This window comes from Pseudorca crassidens, chromosome 3 (assembly GCF_039906515.1).
Source record: "Pseudorca crassidens isolate mPseCra1 chromosome 3, mPseCra1.hap1, whole genome shotgun sequence".
Classification (NCBI taxonomy): domain Eukaryota; kingdom Metazoa; phylum Chordata; class Mammalia; order Artiodactyla; family Delphinidae; genus Pseudorca; species Pseudorca crassidens.
This window is the reverse complement of record NC_090298.1, coordinates 33,725,262-33,752,221: the sequence shown is the minus strand read 5'-3', so window position 1 is coordinate 33,752,221 and position 26,960 is coordinate 33,725,262. Positions and strand designations below refer to the sequence as shown.

The following is a 26,960-nucleotide window of genomic DNA, read 5'->3' as shown; positions in this document are numbered from 1 at the left end:
ATTTTACTATGAAAAATAGATGCTAGACACTTATTGCCAAACTAAAATTTGTCTTGTGATACCATTTTCCTAAAGAAATCATAGTATTAATATTTCTGTGTCTTTCTTATATCCCCCAGCAAGTGAGACTTTGTAAGAAGCAATATAAAACTGATAAAGAAGGTCAAACTGCTCTTTTCATCAGATGGCACTGATTAAGAACTGGACTTATTTGGTCTGGAAGAAGCCAAACCAGTCCTATATGCAGAGTTCGAACACTTCTCCCCTCTTGCTGGAAAAGTTCCCAAACTCTCAATTTACTAGAAATAAGTACATTTGGACTCTTGTTGATCAGGGATCATTCCTGACCCTCTCTCTTCCATAATATGGAGATATTGATCTCTTGGGCTTTTGTGAGGATTAAATGAAATGATATATTTAGAGTTCCTACACGGTGCTCACAATTGAACTCAGTGCTCACAATTGAACTCAGTGCTCACAATTGAACTCAGTAATGAGGTTTCCATTTTTCCTTGATTCTGAGTCCAAGACAATGTTGGAAATTTCAACAGAATGACATACAGTCATGAATAAGACACGGTAGAAATTGCTTAAGTGTCTAATGTCTGGTGCAGAAAATAAAAGCAGAGGAGACCCTAATGAAGTAGAGGTCCTTGGATGCCATAGTCAGTTTATAATGAGACATGATGTGGCAGTTTGGTGGAGCTGATGTTGGGAGGAAGGGTGTTTATTATAGCTTCAATATTCAATGTATTTTATAGCACTTCACATCTTTGGAAAATGGTAGTAATGAATATGCCAAATCTTATGGCCCCGGAATACTTGGCATTTCAGTGTACTCTGAGTGCTTTGTGTTAAAGTGGACAAATGACAGAGTTTATTTATTTCAATTTAAGCATATTCTAAATTGCTTTCTCAGAAATTTCTGGCTAAGACTAATTTATCTATGGTACATGTAGAATTTAACGGACTGAGTGTGACACAGTTAATGTGAATTAGCAGTTTTATTAAAGATAATCTCTAATTTAGCCTCATTAATTCTCAAAAGAAGTTAGTTCTGAATCTTTTACAAATTGATACTTCACTCTTGATAATTAGGATTTTGAGGGAACACAAATTATCAAGCTCTAGTGAAATGTTTCACTGTAAGTGCTATTGGAAAGCTCTGACAGAAAAACCACAGTTCTCAGGGGTAGATCATGAGTTGAAGGTGGGGATATAAAACAAAATGCAGGTGGAACCATGAGGGAGGGACACCCAAACTTTGAATTAGTCTAAATAGTCACTGAGCTGTACATTCGGTTGGAAGTTTACTGAATTTACGAGGCATTGTGGCAGAGTGGAAAAGGCATTAGTTCAAGAACTAAGGAGAGATGGATCCAAATACTGGTCCACCAGTGAGGCCTGCTGTCCTTGTGCAAGTAACTTAAATCCTTAAGCCTTAGATTTATCATCAGGAAGAAACAAAAACACAGCAGTAACAGCAAAATACCAACTGAACACATTTCATAGGGTTATTATAAAAATATATTTATTTATTTAGCAGGTGGTTATTGAGTACTTCCTAAGTGTCACTGGACATTTTCCACATGGCAGTGAACAAAATCAGGCTGGATCTGTGCTCTCCTAGAGCTTGAGAGACAGATAGGCACACACTGAGATACACACAAGAATACACGTAGAATCACTTCTAAAGGAGTTTCCACAAGGGAGAAAAATATGGTTCTGGAGCTGGATTGACTTGTCAGGTTTGCTAAGGCTTCCTTGAGGAAATGGTTATGAGCTTCAGTTTAAAGGATGAATAGGGAGTAAGGAATGAAGAGAGGTCCCAGTAGAAGGAACAGCGGGTACAAAGGCCAGTCGGATAATATGAGGCTACAGCAGAAAGAGTGAGGAGCAGCTTGCTGTCAACTGAGGCTTGAAACAGAAAAAGGGCTTTGTAGGCAGTACTAATGATTTGGCTTTTAATCTGCAAACAATGAAAAGTCACTGAAGGGTTTTAAGCTGTGAGGTGACAAAATTGGATTTTGTGGCTACAGAGTGGGAGAACAGCTCATAAAGGGCTAGATAACAGGAAGCTGCTGTGTAGTCTAGATGAACGAGTGATTGTCTTGACTAGAGTCTCATGGGGTTGTGGACAGAAATGAAATAATTCGAGAGATTCTTATGATGGATTGAGTGTAGGGGTGGCTGAGAGAGAGGTGTCAAGCCTGACTCCTCTGTTACTGGATTGTCTGAATGGCTGGATGGTGCTGTCTTTTGAGAAGGAAACCACTGCAGGGGAGAGAGAAAAACTCAGTTTTTAATATATTACATTTGAAATGTTTTTGAGACATCTGAATGCAGGTGTCAAGAAGAATTTGGATTTTAGAGAGGAAAAATTCTTGTCATTTTTGTTATTCCTTCTTCTACTTGTGTCCTCCACTCACTTTCTTTTGGATCTTTCCTTATCAGCTTTTTAAACATTCCCAAGACTTTCCCAGTTTACAAACACAAACACCCTAAAAAAAGAACTCTTTCACATCATATTTCTCTTAGCCATTGCCTCACCTCATAGTCACATTTCCAGAAGTCACTGTATTCATTGTTTCCATTTTTCTTAATTCTTACTCACAGCTACACTTACTGATGATAAATCTAAGGCTTAAGGATTTACGTTACTTGCAAGGACAGCAGTCTTTGCAACATGAACTCATTAATTCTCAAAAGAAGTTAGTTCTGAATCTTTTACAAATTGATACTGCACTCTTGATAATTAGGATTTTGAGGGAACACAAAGTAAATTGCTGTGAAATATAAGATGTTTTAACATGCTGCGAGTTTTTAGGTTTAGGTGTGCTATACAATATTTCTTCCTTTTTTTCCTGTCAGCCTCTGGAGGGGAACTCTAGCCTGGATGGGGAGGGATATGTAAATTTAGCTGGTGAGATAAAAAATTGGTACAGTGAACTATGAGGTAGTTTTGCGGCTTGCCCACAAATTTCTGCAAATTCCATGTGTATTGCTATTGATATACTGCAATAAAATTACCTCCCACCCTGGGAGTTGGCTGAGAAGAATTTAGTATTTAATGAAAGTTTGGCTCGGTAAGTCCTATTTTCCAAATCAGAAAATAAAACTTTAAGAGGAAGAAATTTGGACAGTTGTTCCATGAGTTTGTAGACATTAGGGCTTGGCTTGACACTGCTTTTAATTACATAAGCCTATTGGGAATATGGTTAATGAAAAAGGATGTGATATGAAACTTGAATAATTTTATGTATTGAAATGTTCCTAGTTGTTAATACGATAATCAACACTTTTAGGCAAAGTCTAAGCATATTATTTTCCCTTTTCCGTGAAAGTAGAGAGAAAGCCATAGATTAAGAGAAAGCAGGTGTTTAATAACAAACAGTAGTAATCTGGAGTTGGTTAGCTTCATGACTACCCATCATAAGGAAACATATTTTCCAGTAAAGCTGTCAATACTCCTGAAACTATTTTGGGAACTCTAAAGGGTATTTTGTCATAACCCTATAATGTCTGGGTGTTATAAACTTCTGTCTTCACTGCAATTTGGGCGTCATTGGGCCAATGATATCATCCATACGGGTGTACAGTTGAGTGTAGAAGCTATGTTCCTCCAGTAATTAACTGATGTTTTATTTTTTCTCTGTAGTGTGGGAAACAGAATACTTTGATGTGATACCTCAATAAATAAATGCCAATGTACTGGCATATTCCTTCTTTTTTTTTATTGTAAAAATAATGTCACAAAATTGAAGAAAGATTGCCTCCCAAATAATACCTATAATCTCACTATTCTAATAAAACAAATTTCATGTTTACATTAAAAAATCTATTCCATATTTACATGCATAATTGCACACTATTTTATGATGGTTATATTCCATTTCATCAAATCAATGTGCAATAATTTAATTAATTATTCCCATTTATTTAACTTACAGATTACCTTGAATTTGTATGTTTATGTCTTTTGCCCAATTTGGGAAAGTTTCATTCATTAATCTCTTCAAATATTTTTCTGCACCAAACTCTCCTTTTCTTTCTGGGACTCTGATGACATGACTGTTAGCTTTTTCTGTTTATATTGTGCCATAGGTCCTTGAGAGTCTGTTCCCTAAAAGAAAAATCTTTTTAATTCTCTGTTCTTCACATAAGATAATTTTAGTGGATCCATCTTTCAGTTTACTAATTTTGTTCCTCTATCATTGTCATTCTCTATTAAGATCATCCAGTGAGTTTTTATTTTGGTAGTATATTTTTTCCTAAAATTTCCATTAGGTTTAAAAAATAGCTTATATTTACGATTTTTTCAAGCCTATTGTGTAATAAATTATCCACCCAAACTTACTCAAATTCTGCTCTGTTTGTATCTATAAAATTTATGGACTTAAATAAAATGTAAGCTTTAGTAAGTCATTATTAGATGTAGAAGTCAATTTTACATCCAATACAGAAGACATTTTTGCGGTGTGATATATTGGAAATAGAAGTAAGATTCCTAAGAGGTAACATTGAGAAATGATCAGAAGAAATACTGCAATTCTAGGTCTTCCCTGGTGGCACAGTGGTTAAGGATCCACCTGCCAATGCAGGGGGCCCGGCTTCGAGCCCTGGTCTGGGAAGATTCCGCATGCTGCGGAGTAACTAAGTCCGTGCACCACAACTACTGAGCCTGCGCTCTAGAGTCTGTAAGCCACAACTACTGAGCCCACGTGCCACAACTACTGAAGCCTGCATGCCTAGAGCCCATGCTCCACAACAAGAGAAGCCACTGCAATGAGAAGCCTGAGCACCACAACGAAGAGTAACCCCCGCTTGCCTCAACTAGAGAAAGCCCATGCACAGCAACGAAGACCCAATGCAGCCAAAAATAAATGAATAAATTTTTTTTTTTAAAAAAAGAAATACTGGAATTCTGTTTTCCAGTAGTCCAGAGAGATGTCTCTTTGGGCTCCCTTGTCTATGAAAACAAATTGAAGAAAAAATAAAAGGTGAAACTTTGCCACAGTTTTTTGGACAGTGGATAGACTAAAATGTGATGGTTATGATTTGTTAGTTTCTGGTTGTCCCTGAGATAATTTTTTATTTATTTTTACTTTTTTATTAAATTATAATTGACATACAGTATTCTATTAGTTTCAGGTGTACAACATAGTGATTCTATATTTTTATACATTACAAAATGATCACCATAAGTCTAGTTGCCATCTGTCACCATACAGAGTTATTGCAGTATCGTTGACTATATTCCCTATGCTGTACGTTACATCTTTGTGACTTATTTATTTTATAGCTGGAAGTTTATACCTCTTAATGTCCCTCACCTATTTCACTTATCCCCCCACTTCCCTCCCCATGGATGACCACTGGTTTGTTCTCTGTAACTATGAGTCTGTTTCTGTTTTGTTTTGCTTGTTCGTTTTCCTTTTTAGATTTCACATGTAAGTAAAATCATATGCATTTGTCTTTCTCAGTCTGACTTATTTCAGTTAGCTTAATACCCTCTATATCCATCCATGTTGTCACAAATGGCAAGATTTCATTCTTTTTATGGCTAATAGGCCATTTTATATATATATATATGTGAATGTGTGTCTGTATATATGTATTTATATATATATATATACACACACACATATATACACACACACACACATCTTTATCCATTCATCAGTTAATGATCACTTAGGTTGCTTTCATCCTGAGAGGATTTTTAAAATAATGAATTCAATCCAGTTTTTTGATTTACGATCCTTCTTTTCCTCTCTTTTTTCCACCAGTGCTATTGAGGACGTACTCTAAATAAGCCAGCCATAGGGAATATAGAGATTTAAAGACGCCATGCCTTTTAAAAGTCTATTTGGGAAGCAGACATGCAGACGGAAACAGAATACATTATAATAATTATGATAGTGAAGGTAGGAACGTGTGTGTTGTGGGAGGAAAGACCAGGAAGTGCAAAATCGGCTTGAGGAAGGTAGATCAGGCTTGGCAGAGAACGCATTTCCACCAAACCACAAATATAAGTTTGGTATGTTCAGGCAATGTGCCTGTAATTCTTCATAAAGTCACAGCAATTCTGTCTGCATATACATGGACCATGACTGATGTATTAGTCAAGTTTCAGTTGCAAAAACCAGAAACCATCTGAGTTAGTTTAAACAGAACAAGATTTAACACAGGAAACTGGATGCTTTCCATTTTATTAGAAGAGCTGGAATACAGGCTTTGGGCCAAGCTTCCAGGAATGAGTCTGTGACAAAGAGCATAGAGCTGGCTTGTCAAGGGGGTTGCATCCCGTGCCATGACCGGCACGTGGGGGACTTCTCCTTCAGGTTGGGAATCAGCCTAACTGTTGTCGCCAGTACACACAGCCTCAGAAGCAGTCCAAGGATCAGAAAGCCACCACCACAATTGTTGGTTCTAAAATCACACCCTCTGTCATCCATGCCAACAGAGTGGATTCACTTTCTTAACAGCTATGAAACGAGGGACCAATCAATCACTACAACTTCTGTTACTGTTGTAGTAGAAATCCAAATACCTCTACCACCAGGCTTGCCAGCCAAAATACTTGAAGCAGTGGAAGAGTGGTCTCTATCTCATTCTGCTATCCAAGTCTAAATTACATGTGGGTCTAAATTGCATTTGGAAATTTAGCTGCAGGGGAGTCTGAGAAGTGTCATTTTAGTTTCCCATTTTTGCATGATAGGAAGGTACATCTAAAAGGGTTAAAAGGTTTTTGAGACAGTTATTCTGCAATACCTATCTCTCACAGTATCTGCTGTAGGTGGTAGAAAGATGAATGAAGTAGATGCCCAGAATTCTTCATTCTATGACTACTGATATCTTCAGTGTAATCACTTTCACATATTATGTACTGTTTTTTATGATGTCTCTTTCTCAATACTGGTGTAGACTCTTATCTTGGATCTGTACTGGAGCTTGTGCTTTTTTTCATTGAATAGGTTTGATTATGATGAATATCTATTGAAAATGAATTTGAATACTGGAAATAATACTAAATAATGGTGAATAAGATAGATTGTCATAATAGATAATACTGTTTACATTGAAAACATTCACACAAAAAATATATTGTCAGCCAAACCATTGTCATAGTGAAAAAAACAGTCCTTGTGTGGCAGTTCAGGCCAAGTGCCTCACCCTTCACTACCTGCAATGCCTCCATCGTTAACTCAGGTATTTATTGAACATTTAATATGTGCAATGGCTGTGTAGTGTTTTACATTTAGAACTTTCATTGTGCTTTGCTTTATAGCTCTTTTACAGTGTGCCTTCCTTTATGTTGTCTTATTTTGTATGAGTAACCAGCTTATTTTTTAAAAAGAAACTGAGACCTAGAGATTTATTGTTAAGAATGCCAACCAAAAAGAATAGTTCTATTGGATATTTTATTTTGTGAAATTTATTTCATATGACCAATACCATTCATATTCCAAAACTGAACCCATTTTGTCTTCACTTGTGATTTTTGATATACATTGTTTCTGGGTTGTGTTAGAAATGAGAAAATTCTGACTGAAGATCTTGTTACTTTCCTGTGAATTATATGAAAAATGTCATATTCTATCACTAGTGGCTGTTATCATTAGATGTTGAACAGCTTCCTTGGAAAGATTTTTATATAAGGTACCTTACATTTTATTTTCCTCAAAATGGATTGAACATTATATTTCTCTCATTCAACCATAAGTCTACTTTATAAACCACACAAAAAAATTTTTATTATTTTAGAGTTACACTCACATTTAAAGGCAAAGCTGCTGCTGCATATGTAATTTCAATTGTTATATGTGACAAAGCTTTTATATTTTATTGACTCCATCTCTCTCTCTATTTTTTTTACTACTGTTACTCACTATGTACTATTATTTACCTGTTCTAAAAGGGACAAAATAAGGATGAGTTTATTTTATATTTTGATAAATTCTAACTTTTTCTAAGCAGATATTTAACAAATGAATTAATCTGCATATCAGCTATCCTACTTCTGATTCTTTCTAAATTTTCCACTATTAATAATTTTTTTAAAAACTGAGGGGGTTGATATAACTCTAGTTAGGCAATTTCTAAGCCTTTCTTTTCTTGCTAAAAATCACCAAAAAAAAGAAAGGCAGAAAGAAAATATCTCTGTTTATATCTTTCAAGCCATTCATCCATCCATCTTATTTATCCATTGGTCCAATTTTTCTTGTTTATTTTGTGGTGATTTGCATGATTCTAGATGTTATAAAGGACAAATGACTATAAAATAGACTATAGAAATCTATTATCTAAATGGAAATCAGTAAAAACAAAACAAGAAAACCAAGGTCTATTTTTAATAATACTGCACTGCATATTCAAAAGTTGTTAAGAGAGTAGATCTTAAAAAAAAGAAAGCTGGAGGGAGGAGTCAAGATGGCGGTGTGGGAACATGCGGAGTTAACATCTCCTCACAACGAGGGCATCTGCTGGCCTCTGTTGGGGGACTCTGATGCCCAAAGAGACGGGAGGGACCCCAGAATGAACTGGTAGGACGTCGGGGGACTGAGGGGGGAGGAAAAGTGGAGGCCATACAAGATTGGCGCCCCTGAGGCTGGGAAGATCAGGAGAGGCAGGTGGGAGGGACTCTCTGGGAAGAGCAGGAGAGGAGCGGAGGGTGATCACCTGGCCCACTGGACCAGGGAGCCTGCTGAGCTCCCAAGTCGGTTCCCGCCCTCCAAAGCCCCATCCAGGCCACGTGGGTCCTAGGGGCGTAGGTGGGAGGCCAGGAGATCTTGCGTGGCAGGTGGGAGGGGCCATCCAGGAGGAGGGAGAGAGGAGAGGAGAGGAGGGTGTTTTCCCCATCCACTCGAGCCCAGGAAGCCTGCTGGGTTCCCAGGTGAGGTCCCCTGCCCTCTGAGACCAGGAGTGGGAGGCATGCCTGGGCCCCTTGTGTTCCTTGAGCCCGAGCCCCACCCGCCACAGCCCTCAGGTCCTTTTCAAGCCCTGTGGGTCATGAGCATTGGCCCCACCCACCACCCAAACCTTGCCCTTGCTTAGGACCCACTCTCCACAGCCAAGGCCTTCCCCCACCCCACCCCCTTTTATTTTTCTTTTCCTCCTCCTCTTTTTTTACTATTGTGGTTCTGATGTACCTTCCAGTTGTTGATTCATCTGTATTTTTATTTTTACATTCTTTCAAACGTATCTGTTAGTTTCCTAGTCTAATTTTATCTTTTACTTTGTTATTCTCTTTATTTTTTTGCCACCCCACACAGCTTGTGGGTCTTGGTTCGTGAGTCTGGGGTTGGGCGGAAACTCCCATGGTGGGAGCTCTGAGTCTGAACCACTAGACTAACAGAGAACCTCAGACCCCAGGGAATATTCATTGGAGTGAGGTCTCACAGAGTTCTCCTTATCTCAGCACCATGACCCAGCTCTACCCAATAGCTTACAAACTCCAGTGTTGGAAGCCTCAGGCCAAACCACCAGGAAAACAGGAACACAATTCTACTCATAAAAAAAAAAAAGAAAATGAGATGGCAAAAAAATATGTCATAGATAAAGAAGCAAGGTAAAAACCTACAAGACCAAATAAATGAAGAGGAAATAGGCAATCTCCCTGAAAAAGAATTCAGAGTAATGATAGTAGAGATGATCCAGAATCTCAGAAATATAATGGAAGCATGAATTGAGAAAATACAAGAAATGTTTAACAAAGATCTAGAAGAGCTAAAGAACAAACACACAGAGGTGAACAACACAATAACTGAAATGAAAAATACACTAGAAGGAATCAATAACAGAAAAACTGAGGCAGAAGAACCAATGCGTGAGCTGGAAGAGGAAATGGTGGAAATAACTGCTGAGGAGCAGAATAAAGAAAAAAGAATGAAAATAATTGAAGACAATCTCAGAGACCACTAGGACAACACTAAATGCACCAACATTCGAGTTACAGGGGTCCCAGAAGAAGAAGAGAAAAAGAAAGGGTCTGAGAAAATATTTGAAGAGATTATAGTGGAAAACTTCCCTAACATGGGAAAGGAAATGGTCACCCAAGTCCAGGAAGCACAGAGAGTCCCGTACAGGATAAACCCTAGGAAAAACACACCAAGACACATAACAAACTAACAAAAATTAAATTCAAAGAAAAAATATTAAAAGCAGCAAGGGAAAAGCAACGGATAACATACAAGGGAATCCCCATAAAGTTAACAGCTGATCTTTCAGCAGAGACTCTGCAAGCTGAAGGGAGTGGCAGTATATACTTAAAGTGATGAAAGAGAAAAACCTACAACCAAGATTACTCTACCCAGCAAGGATCTCATTCAGATTCGATGGAGAAGTCAAAAGCTTTTCAGACAAGTAAAAGCTAAGAGAATTTAGCACCACCAAACCAGCTTTACAACAAATGCGAAAGAAACTTCTCTAAGTGGAAAACATCAGAGAAGAAAAAGATCCACAAAAACAAATCCAAAACAATTAAGAAAATAGTAATAGGAGCATACATATTCATAATAACCTTGAATGTAAATGGATTAAATGCCCCAACCAAAAGACACAGCCTGGTTGAATGGATACAAAAACAAGATCCATATATGTTCTGTCTACAAAAGACCCACTTCAGACCTAGGGACACATACAGACTGAAAGTGAAAGGATGGAAAAAGATATTCCGTGCAAATGGAAATCAAAAGAAGCCTGAGTAGCAATACTCATATCAGATAAAATAAGCTTTCAAGACTGTTGCAAGAGATAAGGAGGGACACTACATAATGGTCAAAGGATCAATCCAAAGTGAAGATATAACAATTATAAAAGTTTATGTACCCAACATAAGAGTACCCAAATACATAAGGCAAATGCTAACAACCATGAAAGGAGAAATTGACAATAACACAATCATAGTAGGAGTCTCTTAACACCCCACTTATACCAACGGACAGATCATCCAAACAGAAAATAAATAAGGAAACACAAGCTTTAAATGACACAGTAGACCAGATAAATCTAATTGATATTTATAGAACATTCCACCTCAAAGCGGCAGAATACACTTTCTTCTCAAGTGCATATGGAACATTCTCCAGGATAGATCACATCTTGGGTCACAAATCACGCCTTGGAAAATTTTAAGAAATTGTAAATCGTATCAAGCGTCTTTTCTGACCACAATGCTATGAGATTGGAAATCAATTATAGGAAAAAAAACTGTAAAAACCACAAATACATGGAGGCTAAAGAGTGCACTATCAAATAACCAACAGATCACTGAAGAAATCAAAGAAGAAATATAAAAAACATAGAAACAAATGACAATGAAAACATGATGACCCAAAACCTATGGGATGCAGCGAAAGCAGTTCTAAGAGGGAAGTTTATCACAATTCAGTGTTACATCAAGAAACAAGAAAAGTCTCAAACAAAAAATCTAACCCTACACTTAAAATAACTAGAGAAAGAAGAACCCAAAGAAAGAGAAAGAGAAAGGAAACCCAAAGTCAGTAGGAAAGATACCATAAAGCTCAGAGCAGAAGTAAATGAAATAGAAATGAAAAAAAAAACAATAGGAAAGATCAATAAAACTAAAAGCTGGTTCTTTGAGAAGATAAAATTGATAAACCCTTAGCCAAGCTCATTAAGAAAAAAAGGGAAAGGACGCAAATCAGTAAAATTAGAAATGAAAAAGGAGAAATCACAACTGACACTGCAGAAATACAAAGGATTATAAGAGACTACTACAAACAACTATATGCCAATAAAATGGACAATCACGAAGAAATGGACAAATTCTTGGAAAGGTACAATTTTCCAAGACTGAGCCAGGAAGAATTAGAAAATATAAACAGACTTATCACGAGTAATGAAATTGAAACCTTAATTAAAAATCTTCCAACAAACAAAAGTCCAGGACCAGATGGGTTCACAGGAGAATTCTATCAAACATTTAGAGAAGAGCTAACACCGATCCTTCTCAAACTCTTCTAAAGAATTGCAGAGGGAGAAACATTCCCGAATTCATTCTATGAAGCCACCATAACCCTGATACCAAAACCAGCAAAAGATATCACAAAAAAAGAAAATTATAGTCCAATATCACAGATGAAAATACATGCAAAAATCCTGAAGAAAATACCAGCAAACAGAATCCAACATCACATTAAAAAGATCATACACCATGATCAATGGGATTTATCCCAGGGATGCAAGGATTCTTCAATATATGCAAATCAATCAATGTGATACACCACACTAACAATTTTGGGAATAAAAACCATATGATCATCTCAGTAGACGCAAAAAAAGCTTTTGACAAAATTCAACACCCATTTATGATAAAAACCCTGCAGAAAGTAGGCATAGAGGGAACTTACCTCAACATAGTAAAGGCCATACATGACAAACCCACAGCCAACATTGTTCTCAATGGTGAAAAACTGAAACCATTTCCACTGAGATCAGGAACAAGACAAGGTTACCCACTCTAACCACTGTTATTCAACACAGTTTCGGAAATTTTAGCCACAGCAATCAGAGATGAAAAAGAAATAAAAGGAATCCAAATTGGAAAAGAAAAAGTAAAGCTGTCACTGTTTGCAGATGACATGATACTATACATAGAGAATCCTAAAGATGCTACCAGAAAACTGCTAGAGCTAATCAATGAATTTGGTAGAGTACCAGGACACAAAATTAATGCACAGAAATCTCTTGCATTCCTATATACTAATAATGAAGAATCTGAAAGAGAAATTAAGGAAACACTCCCCTTTACCACTGCAACAAAAGGAATAAAATGCCTAGGAGTAAACCTACCTAAGGAGACAAGAGACCTGTATGCAGAAAAGTATAAGACACTGATGAAAGCATTCAAAGATGATACAAACAGATGGAGAGATATACCATGTTCTTGGATCGGAAGAATCAACATTGAAAATGACTATGCTACCCAAAGCAATCTACAGATTCAGTGGAATCCCTATCAAAGTACCAATGGCATTTTCCACAGAACTAGAACAAAAAATTTCACAATTTGTATGGAAACACAAAAGACCCCAAATAGCCAAAGCAATCTTGAGAAAGAAAAACGGAGCTGGAGGAATCAGGCTCCCTGACTTCAGACTATACTACAAAGCTACAGTAACCACAATAGTATGGTACTGGCACAAAAACAGAGATAGATCAATGCGACAGGTTAGAAAGCCCAGAGAAAAACCCATGCCCTTATGGTCACCCTATTTTTGATAAAAGAGGCAAGAATATACAATAGGGAAAAGATAGCCTCTTCAATAAGTGGTGCTGGGAAAACTGGACAGCTACATGTAAAAGAATGAAATTAGAACACTCCCTAACACCGTACACAAAAATAAACTCAAAATGGATTAAAGACCTAAATGTAAGGCCATACACTATCAAACTCTGAGGAAAACATAGGCAGAACACTCTATGACATAAATCACAGCAAGATCCTTTTTGACCCACCTCCTAGGGAAATGGAAATAAAAACAAGAATAAACAAATGGGCCCTAGTGGAACTTAAAAGCTTTTGCATAGCAAAGGAAACCATAAACAAGACGAAAAGACAACCCTCAGAATGGGAGAAAGTATTTGCAAATGAAGCAACTGACAAACGATTAATCTCCAAAACATACAAGCAACTCATGCAGCTCAATATTACAAAAACAAACAACCCAATCCAAAAATGGGCAGAAGATCCAAATAGACATTTCTCCAAAGAAGATATACAGATTGCCAATGAACACATGAAAGAATGCTCAACATCATTAATCATTAGAGAAATGCAAATCAAAACTACAATGAGATATCATCTCACAGTGGTCAGAATGGCCATCATCAAAACATCTACAAACAATAAATGCTGGAGAGGGTGTGGAGAAAAGGAAACCCTCTTGCACTGTTTGTGGGAATGTAAATTGATGCAGCCACTATGGAGAACAGTATGGAAGTTCCTTAAAAAACTAAAAATAGAACTACCATACGAACCAGCAGTCCCACTACTGGGCATATACCCTGAGAAAATCATTATCAAAAAGAGTCATGTGCCACAGTGTTCATTGCAACACTATTTACAATAGCCAGGACATGGAAGCAACCTAAGTGTCCATCAACAGAGGAATGGATAAAGAAGATGTGGCACATATATACAATGGAATATTACTCAGCCATAAAAGGAAATGAAATTGAGTTGTTTGTAGTGAGGTGGATGCACCTAGAGTCTGCCATACAGAGTGAAGTAAGTCAGAAAGAGAAAAACAACTACCATATGCTAACACATATATATAGAATCAAAAAAAAAATTGATTCTGAAGAACCTAGGGGCAGGACAGGAATAAAGATGCAGTCTTAGAGAATGGACTTGAGGACATGGGGAGGGGGAAGGGTAAGTTGGAACGAAGTGAAAGAGTGGTATGGACATACATACACTACCAGATGTAAAACAGATAGCTAGTGGGAAGCAGCTGCATAGCACAGGGAGATCTGCTCGGTGCTTTGTGACCACTTAGAGGGGTGGGATAGGGAGGGTGGGAGGGAGACGCAAGAGGGAGGAGATATGGGGATATATGTATATGTATAGCTGATTCACTTTGCTATGAAGCAGAAACCAACACACCATTGTAAAGCAATTATACTCCAGTAAAGATGTTTAAAAAAAAAAGAAAAAGAAATATTGTATGGTAATGCATATATATGGAATCTTAAAAAAAAAATGGTACTGATGAATCTAGTTGCAGGGCAGGAATAAAGAGGCAGACATAGAGAATAGACTTGATGACATGGGGTGGGAGCGCGAAGCTGGGGCAGAGTGAGAGTAGCATGGACATATATACAGTACCGAACGTAAAATAGCTGGCTGGTGCGAAGCAACAGCATAGCACAAGGAGATCATCTCGGTGCTTTACGATGACCTCAGGGGAGGGATAGGGAGGATGTGAGGGAGGCTGAAGAGGGAGGGGACATGGGGACATGTGTATGCATATGGCTGATTCGCTTTGTTGTGCAACAGAAACTAACATGGTATTTTGAAGCAATTATATTCCAATAAAGATCTATTAAAAAAAAAAAGCCAAGGGTCTTATGCAACTGGTATATATTGTATAAAGGAAAATACATACCTTGCCTCTTAACAATCATGAAGTTAAGGAAAATAAGAGTAGTGGAGGTGATTAAATGAAGCTCCATACTTTTTCTTACTTGGTCAATAGAGATAACGACCAAGGCCCAACTAGTGTCCTCAACAAGTTAACTGGCTTTCTTAACATGCAAACGGACAGCCAAAAAGTAGTGATATGGTGGAAAAGTGAACTTTTCCCGTCTTCTTCTCACTTACGAATTAAAATCTGAACTGTGGTCAACGAGGGTGGCTTTTTGATAGCTTATGTAGTGACCTGCTTAAGAGGCCTGCTCAAGGTGCCTGTAATTCTATGTCTGGCGTCACACAGCCTAATCCTAGAGTTTTTGATCAGCTCAGTTCCCAATGAGGAAGGATTTAAGTGGCATAGTGCCTTTGCTCAGCATTATAATACTAGCAAACACTTGTTTAATATCTCCTATGTGCCTGACACTGTGCTAAACACTAATACCTAGATACTCACCTAAGCCTCACAACAAACCCATGATGTTGGTACCATTGTCTACATTTTATAGACGTGGCAACTGAAGCACGAAGAGTGTAAGTTACTTTGCCATAGTCCCACAGTCCCAGAGCCAGTATTTGAATCCAGGTAGGCTGGGTTCAAAGTCTAAACTCTTAACAGTTTTACTATATGCCTCTTCTATATTATACTGCTTCTACATTATGTCAACCTCTTTGTTTCTTGCTTTTAACTTTTAACTACAGCTATTACAGTAGCTGCGTTCTAGTAGGTATTACTACTAGTGTTAGTAGTAATTTCTGTTTTATTATTAAAAATAAGAAATTTTCATATAAGAGAAACTTGATAATTTAACTACATAGATCAGCTAATTCACATGATGATCGTATGAGGATACATTCTACACAGATGAGAAATTGTGACCCAGGTTGTACTGTATCCAAGGTGAGGCAAACAAGAACCTATAAACCTGAGACTTGAACCCAGGTCTTCTGATAGCAAGTGCAGGGCTCACTGACCACAGTGTGTCTCCTGCCTATAGCGTGGCTTTATTATTGCAGGTTTTCTTTCTGAAGACCTGCCTTCACCCGTGGCAGGCCTATCCAAAACCATTAGCTCAGAACCCAGTGCGACACTCCTACAAGAGATGTGCCCAGACAGCTGCAGGGGGTCATTTTGTTTTACCTCCTACTGTTCCTCCTTGCCGTCTTGGCCACCCTATCGTCTTCCTGCTTATTCTGGACTTGTTCTGGCCTTCCCATGGTTTGTAAGGGACTTGATTGGTTAGTTGTAATTAGTATTATTGTTACTTAGAAAAGGCCCCCAACATTCTTTTGTTGCAAAACTAGTAGATCATAAGAACAAGAGGTCTATAATAGCATTCAGAGTTTACCAGGTTGTTATTGGGTCTCATGATCATTATCCTTTTCCTGATAAGGACTTTTTTCATCCTAAATTTGTTCCTGATAAATCAGATTCACTTTGTTGTCCTTAAAAATCCAACTTTTAGCAATTAACATTTATTTCAGAGCAAAATATAATGTTGAACATTATCAGATTAAAAAAATTGACAACTTCTACAACATGATAGTTAATTTCTAGATGATGACGTTTCTTATGTTTCATTAAAATCACTCAGTCATCTGCTTATGCTGAAGGAACAATTTGGTGGCAATGCAAGAGAGGGTAGATGGCTATCAAATGTTGCATATAACAGAGAAACCAAGCAAAGAATGAGCACAAAGGTATAGTTAGTCATTGTCCGCAAAAAAAGAAAAAAAAAAAAGCCCAGTTGAAACTCTGACAAACTCTGAAGACCTGAACATGCTATTTTAAATACATAAAATACCTTTGGTGGCCAACTTTGTAAGCTCTTTTCACACAGATTTAATTCAGTTTAGCACCTCTCTGCAGTTTTTTGGTCAGACCACATATGACAAGTTGTGAAAATTTATCGACAGCTCAGAAAGAACCACAAACACTCAGGGAGGGCTGAGAAAAGAGAAAGCTAAATGAATAAAAATAATTGCTAGAGTTTGCAGAGGTATGAGTTGTTAACTAAAAATATAGATCTGATGGCATTCTATTGGCACTTCTGTCTTTGTGTTGCTTCAGAGCACCTGTCCTGATATCTAAAATTAAGAGATTGTAATCTTTGCTTTCATGACGCACTATGGAACTGATGATAAAACACCATGCCTTTCACCTGGTATGTCATATTCAATCAGCGGACATTGTGAAAATAATACCTCTGGTAAAATGTTCATGACTACTGGGTATAGAAGTCAGGGCAAGATAGACACGTAGCCAGACATCAGCTTCATCTCAGCTATTTAAATTCTTCACATATCTTACTTAATAAGTGAGTCAGCTTTTCTTTTTTATATCATACGCTATGTTCCATTGTGTAACATGTGATTTCCTTCTGTCAGTTGCAAATCCAGTCTTTTGACTGACCTGTCTTTTTGTCCTCAAGTTTGTGTACGTATTTATAAAGCTCGTCTTCCATCTTCAGTTCCTATCAAAGTCCTTTCTATTTTCTTCTGTTTTCCAATGGTTCTTTCCTGTTTTTCTTTAGCCCTTCTCTGTGTCAATCAGTATCTGACTTAAAATTCAACAAATATCCCAAAATGAGTTTGTGATATTCTAAATACATTTAATTTTCTAGAAATTAATACAAAAGACAACTCTTTATTTACATCTGATTATCTCAGACAAACTCCTTGTTTTTAATTTCCCTAGTGGACAACAAATTTCTCTTCACTAAATATCGTCTAAGGAGATGGTCCTCTTTTTTTGGTTGCTGATTTTCTCTGTGGCTGAGATGATCTGTGAGCCAATCTACTAACCCTGAGTAGGAAACTAGTGATTTTTATTACTCAATGTAGTTCATAATTCTTCAAAGACTTCAGTTTACTTCATTTGAAATTTGAAAATTACTCCAGTTTACCTCATGAAAGATGATCATTCCATAACTAGTGTGAAATAACCCTCAGACTGTGAGTTTACCAATTCCAGTTTTATTATAGACTGAGTCTCTGTATGATTTCATGCCTTCAAACAATCAGTTGCTAAGATACTCTTTGTTAAACAATTCAGCAATTCAGTAGGGGATGTGGTTTTTGCCAAGTCATTCCAGTCAAAACAGGTGAACTGCAATAAAAATATGAAAGATTATGGGTCAGCGAACTCTTAACCTCTAAAATAATGTGGAAAATTGTGATCTGTGCATATATACATTTTCTAGGGAGAGGATTTATTACTATTACTAGATTCCCATTACTTTGCACAGTGCCTGGCACATGGTTGAATCTGAATAAATATTAGGTGAGTGAATTACAAATGAAATAAGAATTCTAAAAATGGTCCCCTCATTAGTAAAAAAAAAAAAAAAAGTTTAGGAATAACCAGAACCATGTTTTTTTTCCTTTGAATGTTCCCTGTCTACAGATCTCTTTAGTTTCTCCTCGGTATTCCTAGAAGGTGGATGTTAAAAGTTCTGAATTTATCTTTCATATTTCTTGACTGTTTTTTCATACCTTCCAATTTTTATCCCTTTATGATATGTTACGGAAATTCAACAACTCAGTCTTCTGTCTTACTGGTTTAACTTTAGCTGTGTCTTTTCTACTATTCATTTTACTTAAAGGTTTGAATTTTAATTTCAACACCATTTTCCCATGATATTTATTATTTTTTTCTACTAGCCTGACTTTACTTCTTAGCCTTGATGATGGTTTCTTTTTTCTTATCCCTCTCCCAGAGATTCTCCATGATTTCTGGTCCGCTGAGGTTTCTTTTCTTGATTTTGAATGTAGTTATGAATTGAAAAGGAACAGATGACTCTCTGTAATTTTCAGAAACCCAAGATGATCAGAGCTGAGGGAGATGAGACATCGTGTGTGTCCACGATCTATAAGTAGAAGTTCTTACATTTTTCTTATGTGTCATTTGAGGTTGAAGACCACTCATTTAAAAGCATAGTGTTTCTCCTGATATTGCCAAAATTATATAGAAATGTTGTTAAGTAAAAAATAAAGAAAAAATCCAATGAATAAACACTAAGTCACCCACAATTCTACTATTAAAAAATTGCTACTGCTACTGTTCGTATACACACTTTTTCATGTATTTAGACTTTTCTATCTCTTGCTTATTCAGTTGTGGGGATGGAGGAAAAGGAGTGTGGCAGATATCCAGGAATTGGGGAAAACAATTTAGGGTTAAATTAATAGGAGGAGATATTGTAATTTGATTTGAAAGGAGACAGCATTCTCTTTAGCAAAATAAGACCTAAAACCTATGCTGTTAGAGTTGGGGTGGGGTGAGAAGGATGTACCGGAAAGCACTGTCAGAAGGAAATTAACTTTCTTAGTGTAAGATGTCTTTGATTGCTATTGTTGTTGCTGCTGTTATTAGTATTATTTTCAGGCAACCAAAGACAAGAGTATCAGAAACAAAATGACTCTCAATGCTCTGTCTTCTCCTGTCTACTCTTAGAATGGGAAGCTTCCCCATCCTCTATCCCACACCAGAATGAGAGAAAGAATAGCTGTAGAAGAATAGTTACCTGAAGTTTCATATAATTAGCACAGGAAGCTAGGAAAATTTGTAAGAAACAGGAAAACTTGGAGCTTGCTAACCAGTAGATTGATGAACACAGCTCTGTTTGAAGGGAGGGAAGTGAGGGGGACTTTGGGCTAGGAGAAGATGCTAAAAGGAGTGAGGCATTGTGGGAAGGGGGTAGCAAAATGAAAGATGGGGATGTATAGACGCTACTAACCTAGGGAGCGTCCATGTGGGAATCCCTAGAAGGGCTGAGTAGTGGATCTCCATGCTTGTGTACAGTGCTTTGGGAGGACTTACATAGACTAGAGGTGAGAAGTCCTTGATTTCAACCCTTTCCGAAATTCAGTACAGTTGAATTCTGCCACTGTGAACCTGAAGTAGAGTTGATTGAAACTTACTAGGGTATGTGTTCAAATGGCAGAGGAAGGGGAATGGACCACGTCTCCACCTGGTCGATGACAGGCATCTAAGACACTTCGAATGTGTTCAGTGATGAGGGCGGGCCATCAGGGGAGCTGTTTTTAGTTATTATGGGGCTAGAGAAACAGGAAGCTTTATTTGCATGCCTGTAGCACATTTATCCCCAATTGTTTGCTTAGCTAACTTTCAGCAGTTCTGTCGGAATCATATTTTCAAATGATAGCTTCTTTCCTCACTATGAAGAATAATCAGAGTGAGCAAAATTTCAAGTATGCGTTTCCTAGGTATAATTGAAATACATTAAATCTTAGGCGCCCCCCCTTTTTTTTTTGCCTTAGATCAGCTACATAATGTACCTGCAAGTATGAATATAGCTAGGTTAACCTGGGTGTGGATAATGTCCTCTAACAGAAGTCGAGAAACTTGGCTTGTAGTCTCAGCTTGCCTGTCAACTAACCTGGTGAGCTTGACCAAATTGCTTAAGTTCTTTGCACCTCAGTGTGTTCCTCACTATGTAGCCCTCCATTATCAAACTAGAGCCTGATCTTTGACCTCAGCTCTCCCGCTGCTCCTTTAACTGTTCAGTAAGAAACCAAAGAGTTCTGAGTTACTTTTAGTGGGAGCCCTGCAACCAAGTCAATCTTAGAAATAACGAGACCCAGATGATTGTCCATGTTCAAGTAGTAGAACTGAAGGCAAGTCCATTTTAGTTATTTTTGGATGTTGAGCTACTTCTTAAGTGGAAAGAGGGTGCTGTGGTATCAGGATGCTTTCACTTAAAGTAATGAAACACTACCTCAACCTGGCTTCTACCATACAAGCCCTTTTAAAAAGTTTCACATAACTTACCCTTCCATGGGTAAGGTAAGCATTAGGTACACAAGTTCTCTAACTTTACTTCCCTGAGGTTCTATTGGCTCCATTCTCTTTCCCATGTTAGCTTTATCTTCTGGTTGAGTGACAGATAGTGGCAGTAGTTCAGGCATCCCACTTAAATATGAACATGTATGGAGGGAGAAGAATCCATTTCCTCCGGCCTTGTCTCCACTTAAGAGTAAGGAGTTTATTCCCAGAAGTGCCCCAGCTCACTCTCCTCATGTCTTATTGGTTGGAATTGTATTAAATTGTACTAAACATCTATCCATAAGCCAATCACTGACAAGGAGAATGGATTGCCATGACTGGCTTAGATTCTGCCAGTTTTTGCCCGTTTATTAGTTGCTTTTGAAGAGACAGAGTCCTGAATTTCCCTACTCTGCCAGTTTTGGTGATGTCACCTTAGATTTCTGATTGGCTTAGATTGATTAAGATTTACCATTGGAGTTGGAGATGCATGAAGTTATTTTTAGAAGAGAGAGAATCCAGGTAAATCAAGCTTAGCAAGGAGGAATGGACACCAGTGTCCACTAGAGTCACTATGGGAGATGACTATAATAACGAGAGGCATCTTTTTACAGATGCCTGTAAAAGATGGAGGAGGGACGGTGATCACGGAGAGTCCTGGGTCAGAGCAGCAATCTGTCAGTGGAGAGGACAGAATGATTTTAAGAGGAAGACAGACTCAGTTCCCAAATCAGCTCTATCACCCTCCAGTTATTTTAATGTGGAAATCAGTTAACTTTGTTGTCCCTCAGTCTCATACTCACAATAAGATGGGAATAATAATTTACCCCCTTTTGAATTAATGTTAAAGTGATATAAGAAATATAAAATGTCAAAAGGGAACTTGGCACATCATAAACAGTTATCATTATTATGTTGATGATGTGACTGACCCTCCTGGAGCAGTGATTAGCAGACTAAGTAGTGAGTTATTGGTAGTTGAACGGCTGTGCTTAAATACACCACTTGGCCTTTATTGAGTGCTTCCCATATGCCCAGGATCATTTATTGATTCTATCAACAAATCATTACTGAGTGCCTACAGTGTGTCAGGCCAGCACTGAATTACAAGACATAAACACCACTGTCCTCAAAAAGTTACAGCCTAGCAGGGGAAGACAGACACAGTAAATGCATAAAGCATGTAGGATATGAGGTAGTGCTGGGTACTGAGGGGCACTCTAAGGCAGGGAAGAAGGACAGGGAGGGCAGGGGTGGAGGCAAGCTGAAACAGGTGGTCAGGGAAGATCCTCCTGAGGAAGGCGACACGTGAGCGAAGAATCGAAGGAGGTGAGGGGGAAGGCCAAGTGGCATTCTGGAGGAGGAGATCTCCCAACGGAGGGGACAGCAAGTGCAGAAGTTCTGATGCTGGAAACATGCTGGGAAGTCCAAAGAAGAGCAGCGACGATAATGTGGCTAGAAAACAGCAAAATGAAAATCAGAAAATAAAAGAAAAAGGAAAATCAGGAGGAGGTGAGGTCGGGAAGGTGGCAGGTGAGATTGGGTGGGGAGTTTGTAGAGCTTTGAACGTCATTTTAAGGACTTTGATATTTCATTCTGAGTGACATGGAAAGTTGTGAAGTGGTCTGAGTGGAGGAGTGGCATTCATTACTTTTCCTTCACCGTTCTTTTGATTTTCTTCTATTTACATTTCTTCTATTTTTTATGTTTTTAGAAATAAAAGTTTTTTTGTCAGTCCCTGCTTTGTTTCTAGCTTTCCAATCAACGCTGTGTATTAAGAATTCCTGCACCTGTACCAGCTGTTTGCTGCAGATTCCTAGACATGCTTCGTCTGCCCTGAAACTACTGAGAAGCGAGGGGGCAATCTCTCAGTAATCTCCTTTTATTTACCAACTGGATGTGGCCGTAACCTTTGCCTGCTTCGGCCTGAGGGGACCCTTGACAACTCCCTAAGGAGGTTGGGCTGTTCTTGGTTTCTAGAAATCTTTAGGAAACTGGTGCTTGTTAAAACTACCGCCAATCCCTTGAGCTGCCCAGGGGCTGCTGCCTGCCTGATGGCATTGCAATCTCTGCTGTGAACCAACAGTGAAGTCAAGCCTGGCACCTCCCTCTTAAATCCACCTGTCCTCATCCCATCAGACCTTAATGACTGCCTACATGTCATCTGGATTTTAGATGCCGTATCTCTTGGTTATTGTTCTCACTGCCCTTTTAGGCATATGCTGGGGTCTCTTAGTCTATCCTCTTTGTGTCCTAGCTGCTCTTTCAAAATTTTTATCCTTGTCCCTCTGTGCTGCGTATGAGAAATTCCTTAGAACAACATTTTTACTTATTAATTCCTTCTTTATCAAATCCTGAGTTCATTTAGGTTTTTGTTATTTTTCATTATTTAAAAAATATCCTATTTTTAATGTATATCAATTTTTATTTTATTTTCCTGTTTTTCTATGATAATTTATAATTCTCTTTAAACAAATGTTCTCCCTTCCTTTATTGCTATGAACATTTAAAATACTTTTTATAATTCTTAGGTGGAACATTCTCTGATTATTCATTACCTAAATGGGGTTGTTTTTCCCATTGTAGATTTTGTTGACTGCCTCTCTTAGCAGTAAGTTACGTCCTGTGGCATGCAGGACAGTTTTTTGAGTGGGATGATTTTATCTTCTCTCTTTTCTCTTTTGTGCTCACCTCCTTCTTGAACAGTGGTTTTCTCTGCCCTCTCCATCTGGCCCTCTGAGCCTCCAGTCTAGAATCAGGTGTTTTGATAGGTTGGGGCTCCTGCTTTGCTGTGATGTTTGGTACAGTGTAGATCCAGGCTGGGAGCCGGTTCCTGAGCTTTGGGTTATGCTTTGTCAAGCAGCCTCGTGGAGCCTACGGTTTATAAAGTCTTGGGCCCTGGATGAAAGCAGTTTTCTCAGCTTCCTTCTATGAGCACTGAAGAGGGGAGGGTGGGCAGAGGGCAATACTTCCATGGCAGCACCTGGCTTCAGGCAGTGAGCCTGAATCCTAGCCCACATCTGCTGTGGGATTTTAAATTCTTCTTCCTCTCACTCACTGGAATCTTAACTGCCCTGCCTGTTTCTAGACTACAAACCCTGTGGATTCTGGGCTTTCGCCATATTCTTTGCTTTGCATTTCTGTTCCTATTCTAGTCCATAACAATATTTATTTCGTTTTGAAGCCCGGTTATATATTTTGGATTTTCTCCTTTCAGATTTTTCAATTATTTTTTTGAAGCAGAAGGGTATATCAAACTCTGGTTAATGCAGCATCTTGACTGGAGTTTTCAAGTAAATTTTTAGGTAGAAATTTAGAACGCTGTTTATGTCAGTTTTGTAATTAGTCAAATCGTAATTGTCTTACCTGCATGTCTTAGTCTGCTTGGTCTGCTATAAGAAAATACGAAAGACTGGGTGGCTTAAACAATAAATGTTTATTTCTCACAATTGCGGGTGCTGGGAAGTCCAAGATCAAGGTGCTGGAAGATTCAGCTCTCGGTGAGAGTCCTCCTCCTGGCTTGCAGATGGCCACTGTTTCTCTGTGTGCTCACATGCCCTAGTCTGTGTCCTCACACTGAGGGAAAGAGAGCTCTAGTGTCTCTTCCTCTTCTGATAAGGGCACTAGTTCCATCATGAGTGCCCCATTTTCATGACCTCACCAAACCTAATTACCTCCCAAAGGGGTTAGGACTTCAACATATGAATTTTTTGGGGGGGGGAGGGGAGTAATACAAACATTAATTCCATAACACTGAGCTATTATTACATTATTGTTTCTTATTTGGCTTCAGAACCATGGTTCAGGTATTCAATAGGTATATTGCTTTTTAATTTAAAGACAATAAAGAATTTCTGCAACCCTTACCAACTGAGCTGGCTTCACATCTGTCCAAACCAGAAGCAGAAAGAATCCAGTTCATTGCCCCCAGGGCACAAGCTTCTAGAAATTTGGCCATTACGTGAGTGATTCACTTCAGTGAATTAGCCCCTTTCTATGATTTTAATTAATGGCAACCAGCACTGTGAGGAAGGTGGCAGCATTGTTCACAGCAGTAAGTCTCTCATTTGGGTGCATAACTGTAAGGGAGAAAAACAAATGTACATGTTCCTCCTTAATAGCAAAATCATGCCTTTGTCCTGATGAAGTGCTGCCAAACTCTTCACACAAAGTCGAAAAATGAGTCACACATAACATTCTTTGGGCCTTCTGCCCTTTGTTCTTCCTGTTTAGAGAATTAAGATGAATTTAGAAATCTAATGACTGTTGCCAGGTGAGACGAGAGCAAGGACTATACAAACTCAGCTCCAAGATGGCAAAGGGAATCTAACTCCTCTGCTGGAGGATGGGTGGTGCCCTGGGTTATGAGGGGTTTCACGGGTGTGTTTAAGCATCTTACCTTCTCAGAAAGAGGCAAGGAATCCTGTCTCTTTATCTGAGACTCTTTATCTGAGAGCACCAAACAGTAAACATCAAACTTTGTCTAGTGGAAGCTACTTTCAGGAATAAAGATATACATAGATCTATCTATCTATCCATCCATCCATCCATCCATCCATTTAGGCTAAGAATAATTAAGCACCTTTTTTTTCCCTATTAGATAGAGTCTCTGCAGTATTTTTGTTGTACTTCTGCCTTTCTCTAAAAACTCTTTTTAAGTTAGGAGACCTGATTCTAAACCTGTTTCATTTCTAGTTTAATTGTCTACTCAGTGATTCTGTGGGACCTAGAGACACTTATTGATACTATTCAAAAAATGGTCCTCACTAGATTCTAATCTCTGTTCTTCCATTGTTTGGAAGTTGTGGGCAAGTAGGTGTGGTGTTCATTTATTTATTGAATGATTATTTACTTTGAAAAATATATTGAGCACATACTACATGTCAGAAATTGTACCAGTGTCTGGGGCAGAGAAATGAACAAGAGAGATAGTCCTTTATTTCAATGAGCTTTAAGTCCAGTTATAATTATATATATTCTATTAATACACATTTATTAAGTACATATAGCTTTAATGTCTTTTGTATTTTGAAGCAAGACTATTTTGTTTCAAAAGTACTTGAAACCTTCAAGATGCAAGACATGCAGATTGTGTTAGTTGCAGTGACTGCATTACGTTTTGAGCAGTAATGCCCATAGAGGTGATCAGTTGCAGCAGGAAACTATGGCATTCAAAGGGAGGGTGATGAGGATAAAGAACAACACCCAATAATCAGAAATTCACTTGCATTTATCTTTGGAATGCATATGACACTTTTTAAAATAAAAGGTAGCAGCTCATTTTCATTAGAAACACATGCCTTAATTCATTGATTATTTTTTTTTCATTGATTATTTTGATTAGGCTACATGTATACATTCTGGAAGTCCATGTTGAGTACCAGGAAAATCTGCCAAAAACTCAAGATGAAAAAATAATCTTTTTGGAAGGAGCAAGGTGGTCGAATTCTGTTACTTTCTTATCACATGAGTGAATTATAGGGCTGCATATTCAATCCACCAGTCTTTGTGCCATGCCCTTGGTCCTTCTTAACTGAAACTTTTTTGCTCATGGCTAATAAGGCAGGTCTAGGAGTACCAGGTAACCACATAGTCTTCCTTACCCAAATTCAGAGACTGGCCAATGACCTATTTTGTGGCCTGGTGTAAAAAGATATATAGGCCAATCTGACTTTGTCTTGTTTGGACCAAATTAGGAAATGCAGAGAGAAGTGGAAGGCATATCAAAGGACATATATAGAGAATTAAGCTATGTGGTTGAAATCATAAGTCAAGGTCAAGCTGGAGTTAGAAGAAAATAGATTATTAAAGGAGAAACATAAGAAAATATATGAAGGTGAAAAAAAAAGAATCGAGAAATTGGTGATGGGATAGAGAAGGGCAAGCAGAGATATTAGTGACATATTACTTCAAGGTAGGCATAAAGTCTGAAAACTGATAATATTATTTCATCATGCACTGAAATGGAATACCAATAAACCATTTATTATGTATTTGGTTATCTTTACAGACTTG

General features: G+C 38.0%; 1 pseudogene; it reads right to left on the bottom strand.

Moving 5' to 3' along the window:
• Positions 1-24,903, bottom strand: part of LOC137220964 (uncharacterized) — a 56,242-nt pseudogene extending 31,339 nt beyond the window's left edge.
• Positions 24,904-26,960: the final 2,057 nt, after the last annotated feature.